General features: G+C 39.6%; 1 protein-coding gene across 1 annotated transcript in view; it reads right to left on the reverse strand.

Moving 5' to 3' along the window:
- The window catches only part of LOC126616925 (protein ACCELERATED CELL DEATH 6-like), a 99,438-nt gene that overhangs the window by 20,407 nt on the left and 59,698 nt on the right, over window positions 1-19,333 (reverse strand). The gene's annotated exons all lie outside the window — the stretch shown is intronic.

Below are 19,333 nucleotides of genomic sequence, written 5' to 3' on the forward strand. Positions count from 1 at the left end.
AAAAACTGAAAAAAAATTTAAGAAAAAAAAAACTTTCCCTCTATTTTTTCCCTCTAATTCCTATCTTCAATTTTATTTTTCACTCATTCATATGCATGAGAAATGACATATGGTGTTATTGTCTTCAAAAGTATCTAAGTTAGTCTTTTTCTTGAAGCATGTACTGCCATTTTTATTTTCTTTAACAAATTAATAATTTGACAAATGTTCATTGTGTTATTGTCTCCAAAGCATTGCATTAATATAAGCATGTTACGTGTTGTGCTTCATTTTAGAGACATTAAGACTTTACTAGTAGAAGAGTTAGAAGAGTTATAAAAATAGTTTCTAATAGTTAACATGTCCGCCGTCTAGTAAAAACTACAACAAGTCAAAGAAAAAAACTACTCCAATCACTAGCATCAAAACTCCAAAGATCTGCTAACTGCACTAATCCTAACTATTCCTCCAATTTTCTAGCAATAGTATCCAACCAAATCACAAAAAAAAAAAAAAAAAAAGCATATCATACCCACGACAAAGCTTTGTTTGCCTCCTTAAAGTACAATGTTTTCAAATAATAAATTAATTACTATAAAAGAGAAGAAAGTACACAACTCAACCTAGAATCAAATGATGAATATTTCAACTGCATTCTTGCACATTTAACACCATGAGCATTTGTCAAATTATTAAGTTGTTAGAGAAAATAAAAATGGTAGTACATGCTTCAAGAAAAAGACTAACTTAGATATTTTTGAAGACAATAACACCGTATGTCGTTTCGCATGCATAGGAATGAGTGAAAAATAAAATTGAGGATAGGAATTAGAGGGAAAAAATAGAGAGAATTAAAAAAAAAAAAATTATTTTCAGTTTTTTAATCATTTTTAAAAGTGAAATGATTTAACTACCATCACATGTTGTGTACATTGTCTCACTTAACAGAAATATGGATGAAATGTTTGAAAAACTAACGGTAGGGGGCAAATTGGCTAAAAAATTTAGTTTGAGTCCTTAATTTTCTAATCGAAAAGTTCAGGAGGGAAATTAAAAGTTTGGTGAAAGTTTAGTGGGCAAATGGACTGTTTACTTTTTTTAATATGAGTAGCTTCTACCAATACATGTAGATTCTATACAAAAGTGATATATTCTAAGAATATCATCTTTGAAACAAAATAACGTAATCATAAGGAAACCTGAACAAGGCAGCTGGTTTAATATTTTTACTTTAAATATGTGACATGAGTCACACCTACTTTTGACGTGGTTAGATATGCGACAAGTTTCAACCGGTCATCCAAAAAGTTAACTAAAACCACAATCTTTACAGAAGAACTTCGGACCACAATGCAATTTTATAAAGATATTTTTCGTCCAAAAAATAATAAGAGAACGAAAAGGAAAAATTAAAAGCTTACAATAAGACTATATAGTATCTAAGTAATGTGTTTTTCTCAATTTAAGATTAATGTTGTTGATGTAAAAAATCAGTGAGGATTTTGGTACAACAGAAAGTGTCAAGTTTGTGACATTTGCTAGATTGCTTCGGTCACTAGTGTGGATAAGTATGTAAATGGATAGAGACAGGAAAGCAAACACAAGATGTACGTGGTTCACCCAGATTGGCTACGTCCACGGAGTAGAGGAATTCTCATTAATTGTGAAGGGTTTACACAAGTACATAGGTTCAAGCTCTCATTTAGTGAGTACTAGTGAATGATTTAGTACAAATGATATTAAGAAATATTGTGGGAGAATGAACTCCTTTTATAGAAGAGAGTTTCTAGCTTTGTTCTAACATTGACACGTGTCGTGTTGTGATTGGCTTTCGATGTTAACACGTGTCGTGCTATGATTGGCTTCTGATGTCGACACGTGTCGCATTGTGATTGGCCTCCTGGTTGGAGGGAAACTCTTCTGGATCCTTGACGGTATAACGTTGACCGGTACTCGGTAGTTTCGAGATTGGTCAAGTATAGTACAAACAATGCTCCCCTAAGTTCTCGAGTGAGGGAAGCTCCTCGGTTGGGGACTTGCAAGATCCAAGCCGCTGAGTAATCACGAAACTTCTAAGTACCGAAGTGTGGTATCGTCTTCACTTGCCTTATTTGTCTCATAGGTAGATGTGGCATTTTCTTTAGAAGTACTTTTCCTCTATCCAGGGGTGCTATCTTTAACTGGTAGAGATGCACAAGGTAATGTATCAATTTGACTTGAAGCTTACTTGTAGTTTCAGGCTTGGTCAAGTGGGATACAAACCATGTAGTAGGAGTCCCCTAAGTCGCCGAGCTAGGAGATTTGCCGAAAGATGTGACAAGGTAAGCAATCAGAGTTCCAAGCAATCAGTCCCAGATCAGAAGTTTGATTTCGAGTTCCAGCTGATTGTTCTCATTTTCCCTATCTTGCAGGCAGCAAGAAGGATAAAGAGAAGAAAAAAGAGAAGAGATGATATGAGATACTTTTGCTTTTGAAGAAATAACTTTCCACATGCTTATTCTTGAACTGGGCTGGAGGGTTTTCTGGTTTCCTCCAGAGTATAAGGCCGATTCAAGAATTTGAGGGTCAAAATAAGTCCATCAAATCTAGAGTACGTTCGACCCTGATGATATGAGATACTTTTGTTGTTGACAAAGTAGTGGATGTATCGGCACGTGTTTTGTTGCGCTTGTCTCCACATGCTTCCTTATATCATTCTCACTTGCCCTATCTGTTCCTCAGGTAGATGTGGTATCTTTTCTGGAAGCATAAGATGTTGAAGATGAGTACTCGAGAGCAATGCCAGATAAGTAATCAGGCAAGGAGTTTCTGGTAGTCAGTTCCGGACTGGAAGCTTGATTCCAAGTACTGACTGATTGCTCTCTTGCCTGATTACTTATCTGGTAGTCAGTTCCGGACTGGAAGCAAGAGTATCACATATCATGCAGGTAAGAACAAGGCCAAAGGAAAAGACAGGGAAAAAGCATGATATGTGATACTCTTGCTTTTAACCCTGATTATATGAGATAATCTTGCTCTGGTGTGGCTTGTTTGTGGAGATATTATCGGGGGGAAAATAAGCTTAGTATTTCGAGAGACTCTGTTGAGAGTGCCCTTTCGGATGTGAAGAAAAGTTGAGCATTTTTTTTATTTGCAGGTTTGCCTGGCTGTGGAGGATGAAGGTCAACATATATAGGAATTATCCCAATAGCGAGTAGTAACGATGTTCCTTTATCCTTCTCGGTCATAACAATGTAGTGGGAGCTGCAACATTCACGTGTTTTAACTTTGTCAGAGCACTTTGAAAAAGTGGTCCGTGTTATCTGGAAAGCTGATGTTGCGTGTGAAAATTGCAGATAAGTTTTATCCAAGGAAATCTGGCTCTCAAAGTTAGGAGAACGGTGCCTCTTTGGTTTTCGAACAAGTAATCCTGTTGAGGATCTGGCTCTCGAGATTCGGAGAATGGTGCCTCTTCGATTTTTGAGAAAGCAATCGTGTTGGGATTCTGGCTGTCAAGATTTGGAGAGCGGTGCCTCTTCGATTTTTGAGAAAGCAATCCTGTTGGGAGTCTGGCTCTCGAGAGTCGGATAGTGGTGCTTCTTCGATTTTTGAGAAAACCATCTTGGTAGGAGTTTGGCTCTCGAGATTCGGGGAGCGGTGCCTCTTCAATTTTTGAGCAAGTAATCATGTTGGGAGTGTTTTCTCGATGTGAGTAAAGATTGGACATTTTTGCCAGTATGCCTTACCATAGAGCACGGAGGCTGACACACACAAGGTCTTTCCAGTTATCAAACAATGGTGTTGTTCCTTTACCCTTATGGGTAATGGTAGGGTAGCTGGACTTCAAAATTTATGTGTCTAAACTTTGTCAGAGATCTTTGGCAAAGTTATCTGTGGTACCCGAGGAGCTGATGTTGCGTGTGGGGATTGTTGACATATTTTACTTAGGAAAATCTGCTTCTCGAAATCCGGAGAGTGATGCCTCTTCGATTTTTGAACAAACGGCCCTGCTGCCCTTTCTTTTATAAGGGCACCAATTGTGTGTAAGAAGTACGTTCAGAGAGTTATTGTTTGTAGGAATTTTCCCTTTATTTTCGTACTTCAGAGATTTATTGGACCTCATTTCTCCTTCATCATTTTTGAAAATTTCTGACCCATCCGACCGTCGTTTTGACTTAAACTTTAGTGAAGAGACAGTCATGCCTCCTCAAGACAACATATGACGTCCATCCTTCTTATCCCTTACTGGTCCTCTTATCGTTGGGAATCTGTGATGAAGAATGATATGACTGCTGCGATGGTGGCCAAGAACCTTTTCACTTCCAAAGATAACAGACTACTTTCCAAACGGTCTGATGAGTTGACTGTTAAGGATTCTCTAGCTCTCAGTGTTCAGTATGCATGTTCTGTGTTTAATATGACCCAACGCCTATTTGCTCGAACCCACCAAGTTAAATCATTGGCGGCTGAAGTGATAAGTCTCAAACAAGAGATTAGAGGGCTCAAGCATGAGAATAAACAGTTGCACAGGCTCACACATGACTATGCTACAAACATGAAAATGAAGCTTGACCAGATGCAGGAATCTGATGGTCAGATTTTACTTGATCATCAGATGTTTATGGGTTTGTTCCGAAGACATTTATTGCCCTTGTCTTCTAGGGCTGTACCGCGTAATAAAGCTCCAAATGATCAATCTCCGATGCCTCCTCCTTCTGGGGTTCTGTTCAGTACTGAGGCTCTGAATGATCACCCTTTAGTGTTTACTCTTTCTGGGGCTCTACCGACTGTTGAGACTTCTCCTAAGTAGCATTTGTGAAAGCTCCCTCTTGTTTGTTTATTTTGACTCATGTATATGTACATATTTGTAACTTATCGGAAATATCCATAAATAAGCTTTGCTTCATTTCAATGTATTGTGTTAAATACACCAAAGCCTTCTTCACTAAGTTCTTTGAATTTTTTCTTTTGTTGAAGTTTGTATGTTGAAGCTTTGTGAGTGAAGCATGTAGGTTGAGGTAGTGTTCCCTTAATTTCCCAAGTGAGGAAAACTTCTTGGTTGGAGACTTGAAAAATCCAAGTCACTGAGTGGTCGTGAGACTTCCGAGTATCAAGGTGCAATAGCATATGGTAGGAGTCCCCCAAGTCTTCGGTCGAGTGAGTTGACGAATGAGGCATTTCCTTTCTAAGTGGTAGCCCATAACTCATCATTCATATATATTTGTTATGAAAGTTGTTAGGTTCAAAGAAGAGGAGGCCTAGGCAATTTTTTTTTTTTTGAAATTTCAAATTTCCGAATATATATATATATATATATATATATATATATATATATATATATATATATATATATATATATATATATATATATATTAAGCTTAGTGAAGCATTGGTGTTGAAGCTTTATAGGTAAATCTTTGAGGTTGAAGTTTTGTTGGATACCATGAATTGATTTTGCTTCACACTATCTTGATCAAGAGTGTGTGAAGCTTTTGTAGGTGAAGTTTTTGTGTTGAAACTTTGTAGGTGAAGTTTTTGTGGGTGAAGTTTTTGTAGGGTGAAGCTTTTGTGGATGAAGTTTTTGTAGGGTGAAGTTTTTGTGGTTGAAGCTTTTGTGAGTGAAACTTTTGTGTTGAAGCTTTTGTAGGTGAATCTTTGGAGTTGAAGTTTTTGTAGGTGAAGCTTTGGAGTTGAAGCTTTTGTTGGGTACCATTAATTGATTTTGCTTTACACTATCTTGATCAAGATAGTGTGAAGCTTTTTAGAATTTGTAGTTGCCCTCCATTTGTTAAAACTTTTGTTGGTGAAGCTTTGTAGGTGAAGCTTTGTTGGGTACCATGAATTGATTTTGCTTCACACTATCTTGATTAAGATAGTGTGAAGCTTTTGAGAATTTGTAGTTACCCTCCATTTGTTGAAGCTTTTGTTGGTGAAGCTTTTGTACGGTGAAGTTTTTATACGGTGAAGTTTTTGTGGGTGAAGCTTTTGTGTTGAAGCTTTTGTAGGTGAAGCTTTGGAGTTGAAGTTTTTGTAGGTGAAGCTTTGGAGATGAAGCTTTTGTTGGGTACCATGAATTGATTTTACTTCACATTATCTTGATCAAGATAGTGTGAAGCTTTTGAGAATTTGTAGTTACCCTCCATTTGTTGAAGCTTTTGTACGGTGAAGTTTTTGTGGGTGAAGCTTTTGTAGGTGAAGTTTTTGTGTTGAAGCTTTTGTAGGTGAAGCTTTGGAGTTAAAGCTTTGTGGTTGAAGCTTTGGAGTTGAAGCTTTTGTAGGTGAAGCTTTGGAGTTGAAGCTTTTGTTGGGTACCATGAATTGATTTTGCTTCACATTATCTTGATCAAGATAGTGTGAAGCTTTTTAGAAATTGTAGTTGCCCTCCATTTGTTAAAGCTTTTGTTGGTGAAGATTTTGTGGTGAAGTTTTGTTGGTACATGAATTGATTTTGTTTCACACTATTGATCAAGATAGTGTGAAGCTTTTGAGAATTTGTAGTTACCATCCATTTGTTGGTGAAACTTTTGTGGTGAAGTTTTGTTGGGTACCATGAATTGATTTTGCTTCATACTATCTTGATCAAGATAGTGTGAAGCTTTTGAGAATTTGTAGTTGTCCTCCATTGATGAACTGGGCTTGAATTTCCCAATTTCCTTTTTTTTTTGGGAAACTAGAAATTTGAAAATGTGGAATAGACAACATATACAAATTTTGCTTCCACACTGTTGAGCAAGAAATTGTGATACAAGTCACACCTTGTAGTAGTAGAAGGTTTGGATGAACCAGATAAATTGAATTTGCTTCGAATAATTTTGATTAAAAGTGTGTGAAGCTTTTATGAGTTGTAGTTGTCCTTCATTGATGAAGCTTTTGTTGGCATCATAAATTGATTTTACTTCACACAAAAGCTTTTGAGAATCGTGGTTGAACTTCTTTGATAAATCTCTTGTTGGCACTATAAATTGGTTTTGCTTCACACTGTCTTGATAAATAGTGTGTGAAGTTTCTAAGAATTGTGGTTGCCCTCCATTGATGAAGCTCTTATTGGCACCATAAATTGGTTTTGCTTCACACTGTCTTGATCAAGAGTCTGTGAAGCTTTTGAGAATTGTGGTTGAACTCATTTGATAAAGCTCTTGTTGGCACCATAAATTGATTTTGCTTCACACTGTCTTGATCAAGAGTGTGTGAAGCTTTTGAGAATTGTGGTTGCCCTCAATTGATAAAGCTCTTGTTGGCACCATAAATTGGTTTTGCTTCACACTGTCTTGATTAAGAATGTGTGAAGCTTTTGAGAATTGTGGTTGAATTCCTTTGATGAAGCTCTTGTTGGCACCATAAATTGGTTTTGCTTCACACTGTCTTGATCAAGAGTGTGTGAAGCTTTTGAGAATTGTGGTTGAACTCCTTTGATGAAACTCTTATTGGCACCATAAGTTGGTTTTGTTTCACACTGTCTTGATCAAAAGTGTGTGAAGCTTTTGAGAATTGTGGTGGCCCTCCATTGATGAAGCTCTTGTTGGCACCATAAATTAGTTTTGTTTCACACTATCTTGATAAAGAGTGTGTGAAGCTTTCGAGAATTGTGGTTGAACTCCTTTGATGAAGCTCTTATTGGCATCATAAATTGGTTTTACTTCACACTATCTTGATCAAGAGTGTGTGAAGTTTTCTACGAATTGTAGTGTTTGCATTGTTACAGAGGAGAAATGTTTGAAGCAGATGCAAGAGGGCTGAATAGCTTGATCTTCGTATGCCATGCACTGAAGTTGTTGTTGGCTTGCAATAAGACTTTGTTGGTGACTATAACTCTTGTTGGGCATAAGTGCTCCCCTAGTTGAGTTGTCAAGCTTGAGGGGTTTTGATTATTTGTGAATGTTAGGAGTTCACATGTACAAGTTGTACCACTCGTCTTCTGGTAAGTGGAATGAATAGTGAGTTGCTTTCATCACTTGGTTGGTGGTACGAAGGTGAGTTCCTTCATCACCTTTCATCACATTTCATCATCTGGTTGGTGGCACGAAGATGAGTTCCTTCTTCACCTAGTTGGTGGCATGAATGGCAAGTTGCCAAATGATATTAGAGTACAGGTTGTATATTTCATCACCTGGTTGGTGGCATGAAGATGAGTTCCTTTTTCACCTAGTTGGTGGCATGAGTGGTAAGTTGCCAAATGATATTAGAGTACGGGTTGTACATTTCATCACCTAGTTGGTGGCATGAAGGAAAGTACTGGTTGTACATTTCATCACCTGGTTAGTGGCATGAATATGAGTTCCTTCTTCACATTTCATCACCTGGTTGGTGAGAATAAGGGAAAGGTGTCGAGGCACATTGTAGCAAGTGTCGAATGACACAAAGTATGTTGAAACCTTTCGAAGCACAGTTGGCTTATGTATGAATGTGTTGGAATGTATGATTAAACGAATATACTTTGAAGCTGTTCGTTTATTTGTACAGTCTTGTTGACATATACTTAGACTTAGTTTCATGTTGGAAGCATTTATGTTGAAGCTTTGAACCCTAGTGTTTCATTGCTAGGAATGTAAAAGGATTAGGACAGAGTTGTCTAGGATGCCGAACGGCTGAAGCTTAACACTTGTACAATGTGAGTTTACTTGTAATAGTACTTCAAGTGATCAGCGTTCCATGGATGGCCAAAAGTCTTGCCATTGGAGCTTTTAAGCTTGTAGGAGATAGGGGGACTGATGCCAACAACTTCAAACGGTCCATCCCAGTTTAGACTAAGTGTTCATTCACTCGGGACTCTGTCGCAGAGTAATCTTTTTTTCAATACCCAGTCATAGTAGTTGGAGATGCGCTGCTTATAGGTGACATTCCTCAAGTGAGCCTGGTTTCTGTGTTCCTCGAATAGATCTAAGTTGAGGGTAAATTGTTTGTCATTTTCACTTTGCACGTAGTTCTGGACTCGGAACGATGCTTGTTCAAGTTGAACTGGGACAACTACCTCCGTACCAAAGGCAAGTGAGAATGGGGTTTCTCTTGTTGACGTCCGATACGAAGTACAGTATGACCAAATAACTTGGGGTACAAATTCTGGCCAACAACCTTTAGCCTTGTCCAAGCTGGTTTTCAAAGTTCGCTTGATTATTTTGTTGATGGCTTCGACTTGTCCATTAGATTGGGGATGAGCTGGGGAGGTAAAATATAAGTTGATGTTGAACTTAGAGCAAAACATCCTGAACTTATTGTTGTCGAACTATTGCTCGTTATCAGTAATTATCGCATTGGGAATGCCGAATCTGCAAAGGATGTTCTTCCATATGAAGTCTTCTATTTTTTGCCTCAGTAATGGTTGCCAAGGGTTCTACTTCGGCCCACTTTATGAAGTAGCCAACTGCAATGATTGCATAGCGGACCTTGCCCTTCCCTGCAGGCATTGGGCCGATCAAATCAAGCCCCCATTGGGCGAAGGGCCAAAGGCTAATCATAGGAGTGAGGGCTCGGGAGGGGAATGAGTAATAGTTGCGTAGCGTTGACACTTATCACATAAGCGAGATATTCTTATGGCATATTGGTGGAGTGTTGGCCAGTAATATCTTTGGCGAAAAGCCTTGTGTGCTAGGGATCGAGATCCAACATGATCTCCGCAGACTCTTTCATGTATTTCCCGAATGACAGTTTCCGTCTCTACGGGAGTAAGACATCTTAGGTATGGTAGGTTAAAACCCCGCTTGTAGAGTTGGTCATTAATGATCAAGTAACGGGTAGCTTTGTATCGATTCTGCTTAGCTTGGACTTTGTCATTTGGAAGGGTGCCATAAGCAAGGAATCTATAAATCGAGGTAATCCAACTATCCTCCTGTTGTAAGTTGCACACTTTCGTAGCCATGTTGCTTGGTGCTGCTAACAATTCGACCTGAATTTTTCTCCCAATCTTGTCTTCTACCGCTGAGGTGAGGCAAGCCAAAGCATTTGCATGACTGTTTGCCGTGCGAGGAATTTGGGTGATCTAGTAGTGGAAATGCTTAAGCAACAATTATGTTTGTGCCATATATGCTGCCATGGAGCTATCCTTAGCATCAAAGTTGTTGGTGACCTGGTTCCACTAATTAGGCGTCACTGAAGATATCAATTCGTTTAACCCTAAGGTGTTTGGCCAAACGTAAGCATGTGATGAAGGCTTCATATTCGGCATCATTGTTCGACGCCTTGAATTTGAAATGAAGAGCATACTCCATCGCCACTTTGTCAAAAGTCGTAAGGACTAGTCCTGCTCCATAACTTTGTTGGTTAGACGAGCCATCAATATATAGACTCCATGCTGGGGCTGTTGCTTTTAGTTTCTGAGCTTCCGAGAGTAATGAAACCACTTCTTTAGGTGTAGAAACAATGTCAACATGATATGTGAAGTCGGCGATGAAGTCTGCCACTGCTTGGCCCTTCTCAGCTGGCTTTTGTTGGTAGGAGATGTCAAACTCACCTAATGCTATCGCTCATTTGATTATTCACCCCGAAGTGTCAGGACTTTGGAGTATCTGTCCAAGAGGATGATTGGTAAGCACGATGATGAAGTGTGCTTGGAAGTAAGAGAAGTTTTCGAGCATACATGACCAATGCTAGAACCAATTTCTCAATGTTGGAGTATCGTGTCTCCGCATCTTGTAAGGCCTTACTAGCATAGTAGACAGGCCGTTCGACATTACCATTATTTCGAATGAGAACGAAATTTACTGCTGAAGCTGATACCGACAGATAGATAATGAGAGTGTCACCAACCTCAGGTTTGGAGAGCAGATGGGCGTTATTCATGTAGTCTTTGAGGTTCTTGAATGCCTCGGCATATTCATCAGTCCATGTAATGTACTTCTTACTTCCCTTAAGTGCTTTGAAAAAATGAGCACATCTGTTTATGGCCTTAGAGATGAACCTAGTTAAGGCTGCCATCTTGCCAGTAAGGCTCTGGATGTCTTTTGAAGTTACCGGTTCCTTCATGTCGAGGATTGCTTTGAGCTTCTCGAGATTAGCCTCAATGCCTCGTTGGTTTATCATGAAACCTAAGAACTTGCCAGAGCCTACACCGAAGGCACATTTGTTGGGGTTCAATTTTATTCGTTAACTCTTCAGAATGGGGAAAGTTTCAGATAGGTTGGTGATGTTTTGGTCAGCATGTTTGCTCTTGACTATCATATCATCAATGTAAACTTCCATGCTCTTCCCAATCTGTTCGACGAACATTGAATTGACCAGTCTCTGATAAGTCGCTCCTGCATTCTTTAGGCCGAAGGGCATGACTTTATAGCAATATAGTCCCCTGTCAGTAGTGAAGGCTGTGTGTTCTTGGTTCAAAGGGTTCATGAGGATTTGGTTGTATCCTGAGTAAGCATCCATAAAGCTCAGAAGTTCACACTCTGCCGCAGAGTCTATAAGTCTGTCTATGAGAGGAAGATGAAAGCTATCATTCGGGCATCCTTTGTTTAGGTCGGTGTAATCGACACACATTCTCCACAAGACCTTTTGGAGCATAAGACTTTCCTTGGTTGGATTCTTTTTAACAAGGACAACATTGGCTACCCACGTTGGATAATTGACTTCGTGGACGAAGCCTATGCCTTTGAGTTTTTCAACTTCTACCTTCATTGCCTCGTACTGTTCCGCGTCATAAGATCTTCGCTTCTGTCTCACTGGCTTGGTCTTAGGGTCATTACTTAAGCGATGACAGATGATATCAGGAGAGATGCCTAGTATGTCCTCGTATGACCAGACGAAGACCTCAGTGTTCTCTTGCAAAAAAGAAATTAATGCCAACCGAATGGGTGGTGACAAAGTGGTGCCAATCTTCACCATGCGATCCAGATAATCTTTTGAGATAGAGACCTTCTCTAACTCTTCAGCGGGTTGTGCTTGTTGGGTGAAAGAGTCATCTCGAGGATCGTCGGGTTGACTGTTGCCACCGTGAAGATCCAAGTTGGCTTCGTCTGGGCTGGTCTTTATGACTTGGTCATGTATAGAAAAGGTTTCCTTGGGCACATGCATGTGTTGTTGCTTGACCGAAGTGTTGTAACATGATTGTGCACTAAGTTGGTTTCCTCTGATGTAACCATTGCCATAGAGGGTTGGAAATTTCATCAACAACATATGTGTGGATACCATGGCCTTGAGATCATTGATGCATGTGCGTCTGAAGATGAAATTGTATGCCGTTGGGCAATCAACCACCAGGAAGTTAGTGGTAATGGTAACTGTGTAAGGGCATGTACCAATGGTGAAAGGTAAATGTATGCTCCCTAAAGGTTACACAATATCACCGGAGAAGCTTATCAGAGGAGAAATCGAGCGATCGAGCAAGTGTTCACCTACATTAAGTGCCTTGAAAGCTTCAGCAAACATGATATTGACCAAAGCCCCCGTGTCTACCAGGATTCATCGTACTTCAAAGTTGGCTATGTGAGCTTCCACGATCAGTGGGTCGTTGTGAGGGTAGATGATACCTCATTCTTCCTCAGGGTAGAAACATATTGGATCCTAGTTAGGCTTTTGATACTTGCCTCTCCTGATGTATTCCTCGTGAAACATTTGGTGGCCAGACCTTAAAGCTCGTTCACTATTTTTCATGGCCTTGTTGGAAGATTTAGATATGGGTGTGCCACCACTTATGGAATATATCACATTCATCTGGCGTTGGTTACGGTTACCCCTTGGAGGGTGAATGAGGAATTGATCAATTTTTCCTTCATGTGCTAAAGCTTCAATATGATCCCGAAAGGTGATACACTTCTCGCCGTCATGGCCGTTATGCTCGTGGTAGCAGCAAAACATGCCCGTGTTCTTCGTGGACTTGTAATCCAGGTGCCTTGGCTTTGGTATCAGGTGTGCTATGCTGGGGTAAATGGTCACGCATGTGGCATTCAAAGGTGTGTATGCCTCATACCTCAGGGTAGGGCCTGTCCTGACACGTGCTTGACCCATTGTATTGACTGCCTGGGGTCGGGGATTATCGTGGTGATACCCTTGGTTATCGCGGTAGTGTCCCTTACTCTTTTTACTAAAATGAGATTGGTGAGGATGGAAAACTTTCCTTTTGCCCTGAGATTGATATGTCTGTTGACTTGTCAAAGTATTAAGTAAGGCAGGGAGAGGTACCGCTACCGTTTGGAAGGTTGAGGTCTTCTCATTTGGGTAGGTCTAGCTTCCACTCCCCACTTGCTGATAGGGGATGGTTGTTGGGGGTTTCTCTTGGTATGTCCTTGCCTCGGCAGATGCATGGTAATAAGCATGCGCCATCACCTTAGAGTAAGTCTTCCAAGTGTTGGCATTGATCATGTTCTTAAAGAAACAGTCATGTAGGCCTGCTGTGAAGGCTTTGAGGGCAGTCTTGTCGTCTGCCTCGGCACAACAAGAATACTTAGGGCTGAAACGGCCATCATACATACGTAATGACTTGTCTGGCTTTTGGCGAATAGTGTACAAGTCATCCGTAGAGTGCAAGCGATCGATCTGGAAAATGTGTTAAGAAACAAACAGTTTCCTCAATTCCTCAAATGAGTCTACCGTCTCAGGTGGAAGATGGAAATACCAGTTTAGACCTCCGCAAGAGAGGGTAGAGAGGAAGAGAAAATATCGCTCTTCGTCGGTGTGCATCTGGTATGCCATGGTGGACTCAAAGAGGTTAAGGTGTTCAATCGGGTCCTCATTTCCAGTATAGAGTTGCAAGCCAAGCTTCTGCTTTGTCTTTGCTTGGAGGAGGTGTCGAGGATCTTCCTTGTAAGAGGGCCAGGCCTAGGTTGGTTCCAATCAGGTATCTCAGCTTATCGTTCAGCCTTCAACTTGTTTACTTCCTTAAGAAGTTATAGGACAAGAGGGTCCTGAGTGGAGTCATGTACCATTGGAGCTTTTTTTCGTAAATCTCCATCTCCTCTTGGAAGTAGGAGGGTTTGATCAAGAGCATGTGATTTTTCCCTGGATTCGCTGTACTGACTTTCAAGGTATGTTTGTCGGAACATCTCTGAGTCCCCTATACCTTAGTGTTTCTCTGGGACTTGTTGCCCCTTCCCTAAATTGGTAGCCGACCTGGGACATGGGAGGGGACCAAGTCTTTCAGAGACCTTTGGGTCATTGATCTTCGAGCTTACATGGATGAGATTGTCTCGACGTTGCTTTAGGAAGTCTCGACAGTCACGAAAGATGACTTTTGATCCTTCCACTCCTTCTGTAAGGATGTGCCTTCCTCCACTCATTCTGCTTCGAGTCGAAGCAGCTGGGTTGAGAGAAGTTTTATGTTGGTCGCCATTTCGATGAGTAGCTCGCTCCTCAACAGGAATACCCATGTCGAGGGCAAATGACCCTCCGTGTTAGGGGGCTCCCAGTTAATGGTTGACTTCCACATGGGTGATGAGCTCGTGTGTTTTAGTATATTTAGCCTTTTGGAGCATCTCGAAGACCTTCGCATACTGCTCTTGAAAGATCTCATTCTTCATTGCTATCTTGTTGTTCTGAGCCTCCAGCTCATCTACTTTAGCTTGAATAACAAACTTCTTTTGTTTCTTCTTTCGTTGCTTCGCACCAGGTGCAAGAGGGGTGTCATTTTGTGTGTTATGGCTTCCTTTGCTCCCCATGTTGGAAAGGGATGCCTGGTCAAAAGAGAGTGTACGAATGGTGGAAACCAGCTTAACAAATTTGAAAAGAGTGGGAATAAGTGTCGTTCCCACAGACGGCGCCAAATGTTAATGCACAAAATCAGTGAGGATTTTGGTACAACAGAAAGTGTTAAGTTTGTGACCTTCTCTAGATTGCTTCGGTCACTAGTGTGGATAAGTATGTAAATGGATAGAGACAGGAAAGCAAACACAAGATGTACGTGGTTCACCCAGATTGGCTACGTCCACGGAGTAGAGGAATTCTCATTAATTGTGAAGGATTTACACAAGTACATAGGTTCAAGCTCTCCTTTAGTGAGTACTAATGAATGATTTAGTACAAATGACATTAGGAAATATTGTGGGAGAATGATCTCATTTTATAGAAAAGAGTTTCTAGCTTTGTTTTGACATTGACACGTGTCATGTTGTGATTAGTTTCCGATGTTGACACGTGTCGCGCTGTGATTGGCCTCCTGGTTGGAAGGAAACTCTTCTGGGTCCTTGACGGTATAACGTTGACCGATGCTCGATAGTTTCGGGATTGGTCAAGTATGGTACAAACAAATGCAATTCAGCAGAATATATGAACATCAATCTGAAGAAACTTTTCTGAATAGAAAAGCATACGAGGATCGAGAGAGAGGATGTGAAAAGGGAAGGCAAAGGGAGTAGGATAGAGAGCCAAAACAAAATTAATTATTTAAGGGAGATAATTGAAAAAAATTCACATTTTAGTTTCTAATGTATATTTGTTTAAAAACGTAAAGAAAATTAATTGCCATTGCATCTCAACTGGGATAATCTAATGGCCTAAATTTGTGTTGAACATTGCGTATAAAATATGGTGTGAAAGGTTGAAACCAAATTCGTGCACCGCTGTGAGTGGTAGTTGTGAACAATCTCGAGCAACTTACAAAATAGTAGACAACCGTGAGCAAACCTGAGGCCGGGTTGGGGGGTGTGCTGGCCAAAGGCTCTCCGAAAGTCAAGTTAGTGCATAGTTTTAGACTCAAATAAAGGGCAAGAGAATTTAAGTGTTCAGATTGTGTTACCATAGATGAACCCTAGATGAGTGTATTTATATCATGGGAAGAGAGCCAATTTTAAGATAGGAATTTAGAGGACATCTAGAAGTAGATATTGCGCCTCGAGAATCTTCAACTGTTGTGAAGGGAAAAGAAAATGAGGCCATTCTTAGGATTTGTTGGTTAGGATGGGGGTTGTCCTTTCCGTGGTTTAAACTTTGTCTTTTTGTCGTAATACAAACTTCTTTTTGTTCCTTCTTCGACTATGGAAGAATCTTAATCTGATAAATCTCTTTTAAGTAAACGAACTTTGAAGGAGAAATAAATGGCAGAGTGGGATACAAGTAAGCTTGTGGGCGGGATAGAGCTAAACAATTCCCCCTAGTAATGTTGATTCGTAGGAACATTATTTCTCAAACCTATAACATTCATAAAGTATTCTCATCGTGATATCCGGAGCATGACATTACTCTGATACCAGGAATTAAACATTAAACTCATGAGAAAATTTTTGCTCTATATTTATTTAAACACATTTATCGAATTAAGAGTTTCGAGTCGTACCTGAGAACAACTTGTAAATAAGGGCTAATTCTTCTATGCCTTGCCCTAGTTGTTGGGCCAATGGCTTCAATACTTGCAACATGGTGCCATAGAAAAACGATCTTTCCTAGCCCAAATTATGTATTTGTTTCTAGTGAATATTAAACGAAAATTCTTTGGAGACTTGGTTGTCGGCATGTAGGTTGGAAACATTTTTTTAGTTCTTTTGTCAGACCCTATGAGTCGGACCTGAGCAATTCCGATTGGACTATCTTGATTGGTTTGACCAAAACATTTCCGCGTATCAGAACTTTATTAGAATAAAATTCCTCTTGGGGGTTTCCTAGTCTGGATGCCCTCTTCGGATTGCTAACACACAATGTTGCATAACATACTTGACTTAGTATTTTGGTTCGGGATAGAAGTAGTCGTACTTAGGGTTAGACTTCAGAGCCACCTTTAGATGATTTCCGGATCGCCCTTTCGACTATTCTTTCAAATGGCGTAGATCCCAGGTTTGAATGTTATAACCCACGACTTTTCTCGTTGTATAAACTTTCCGGAAAATGGGTGGTGTATTGGACTTCCGGGTCAAGGTGTCGTGTGCCTGTATCCTGTCAATCGTAACCGCGCTTATTACCGTTTGAGTCTCTCAAGTTGATAACCATTCAAGATAGGATGGGCAGAGAGAGGCTACTTTGACAGTATTACTTTGAGCTATTTTAGACTTGCTTTCATGAGAAGTTTTCAAATTTTATGCCTTGTCTTGCCTGTGGTGAGTGAGATAATAGGATTGATTCATGATTGAAATATGCATCTCCACCCCTAAGCATTTCCAAAGTAGTAAGGGCCCCTTTGGGCTATAGGCAACTTAATCCCCTTACTGAAAAATAATTGTCTGTAGTGAACAGTAACTGCCCAAGTGCATCTTCACCCCTAAACTGAATAGCCTAGACAATTCGTTAAAATATATTTTTTTTTCATAAAATGCTAAAAAAGAATTTTACTTTTAATTTCAGATAATAATAAAAGATTGGTTGAAAGAATTTGAAAATATTGAAATGTGATGTAAGGTGGAAGAACATGGTTCGGTATTTGTAGGAAAAAAATACAATTTTTATATTTTATTGTATTTTTAATTAGTTTCTTTTAATTGTTTGTATTTTTATTTTTAATAATTTTTTGTATTTTAATTATTTTTTTAATTTCTGCTAATGTCACTACGATGTTAGCATTGCATCACATAAGCCAGGCGCTGGGTTTGTCAATTTCTGCCTGGGGGAAAAACTAGGCTTCCTTGGAGCCCAGGGGACTTGGATACGCTGAAGCCTTTTTTGCTCGGGGGAGGGGATTGGATCACAGTGTAAGTGCTTTAAGTGATGGTGATGCTCGCCACCCTATGTATCAACATAAGATGAGTTTAAATATCGAGATCTGTGTATTGGATAAAGACTCAAATATCCAAATTAAACTCATCCAAAAGTAATAAATAAGGTGGTAAGCAAAAATGCACCCATAATTGTGACTTTAAAAAGTGAGATGATGATATTCTCCTCAAATCTCTTCACCTCATCCTCACCTGCCCTTTTCTTTTATGTTTGCTCCCTAAATTGGCAGGTGCGGGCGTGCCACTACTAGATACTGCGAGTAGACGGGCTTTGAATGATTGAGGTAGTGTCTGAGTTTGACTTCTGACCAAGAGATTGTGCCATTGAGTGGGAGTGGCTCAAATCAAGGTTCTTTCTTTACCTTAAAGATAAGAACTTTACTTATATGGAGAAATGTAACAACAACTAAATGATAGGGTTGCTGGAAATGTAAATGACAGAAGAAAGTAAATGACTGGTATTGTAGATTGCTTGTGAACTAAATGAATTGAAATGAGTTGTACATAAACTACAAAGTAGATCAATACTACTGGATGAGTAGCAGAGCTAATAAACTAGACAAAAGATAGTTTTTCTAAGGAATCTATTGCTAAAAGAGCTGGGATCTGGGCTGATTACAACTTTTGGATGCAAATCTGGCTTGAGAGCAGAGTTTGTATGTTTGTTTGTTTGATTGGTTAAATGTCCATAATCCTTGTGCCTCTGCTCCTTTATATAGATATCTGAAAGAGCCTCCTTGCTGAGAACACCAATCCAGCCCGAATGCATTCCATTTGCCAGCTTGCATGTGAAATAATATTTAAAAAGGCTAACTTGCATTTCCACCATATGCTTCTAGCACATGTCTCCACCACTTGCAATAAACAAATAATTAAAAGAAGCAAGGTGGCTTGTTTCCTCCATGTATCATCTGCCATAATGTCTGTGTCGTTTCAATCCACTTGCAATGGGAAATCATGCAATTGTTGATTAAACAAAGCTCTTGGCAAACCTCCACCACCCAAATAAAAAGGAAAAGCAATATTATAATGTCAAAACTACCTCACTTGTAGCCAAATATTTTTCCAGATAATCCTCCAAATACCATATTCTTTCCCGAACAACCTAAATGAGTAAAATTGGATACATTTTAGGTGCAAACAGAAGCCCCCCAAGTTTTACAAATTTGAGCAAAGTTTGTGAAACTTACAACTCTAATGAGCTCTTCCGGAAGATTGATGATATAACAGGCATCAGAGACATTGAGCATGATGACACACATGAAGATATCCTCGCCACTAAGCCATGTATTCTCTTACAGCAAATGGGAATAATGCATGGTTTGGAAAGCCATTGAGAAACTTGTATGAATGGTTGTAAAGTGCAGCCTTGATCTGTTCTTATGTTGCAGCTTTTTCAAACCTGACTTTCCAACGGCCTTGGTGGCTTTAGTGCTGCTAGGAATGATGTTGAAGGAAAAGGCACATCTACCTCTTTAATCCTTCTGTCGTTGATAAACTTGGCAAGGGGAGCAAGGCAATTGGTATTGCAACTAGCATTTGAAAGAATTTTGTTGTCTAGCTTGTATTTCTTCTTGTTGATACCAAAAAACATGGGAGCATCCTTGCTGGTTGCAGAGATAATAAAATGGAAAAATGCCCGAAATCGGGCAAACTGGAAAAGAGGGATAAGAGAGAAACAAACTTGGGCAACTATTCTTTTTTTGTCTTGTTCTTTTTGCCTCTTTTCATATAATATATATATATATATATATATATATATATATATAATATACATATATAAGGAGTAGGATTCTCTCATTTCTTTTTTTCCCTCTTCT

The sequence above is a fragment of the Malus sylvestris genome, chromosome 3 (assembly GCF_916048215.2).
Source record: "Malus sylvestris chromosome 3, drMalSylv7.2, whole genome shotgun sequence".
NCBI lineage: Eukaryota > Viridiplantae > Streptophyta > Magnoliopsida > Rosales > Rosaceae > Malus > Malus sylvestris.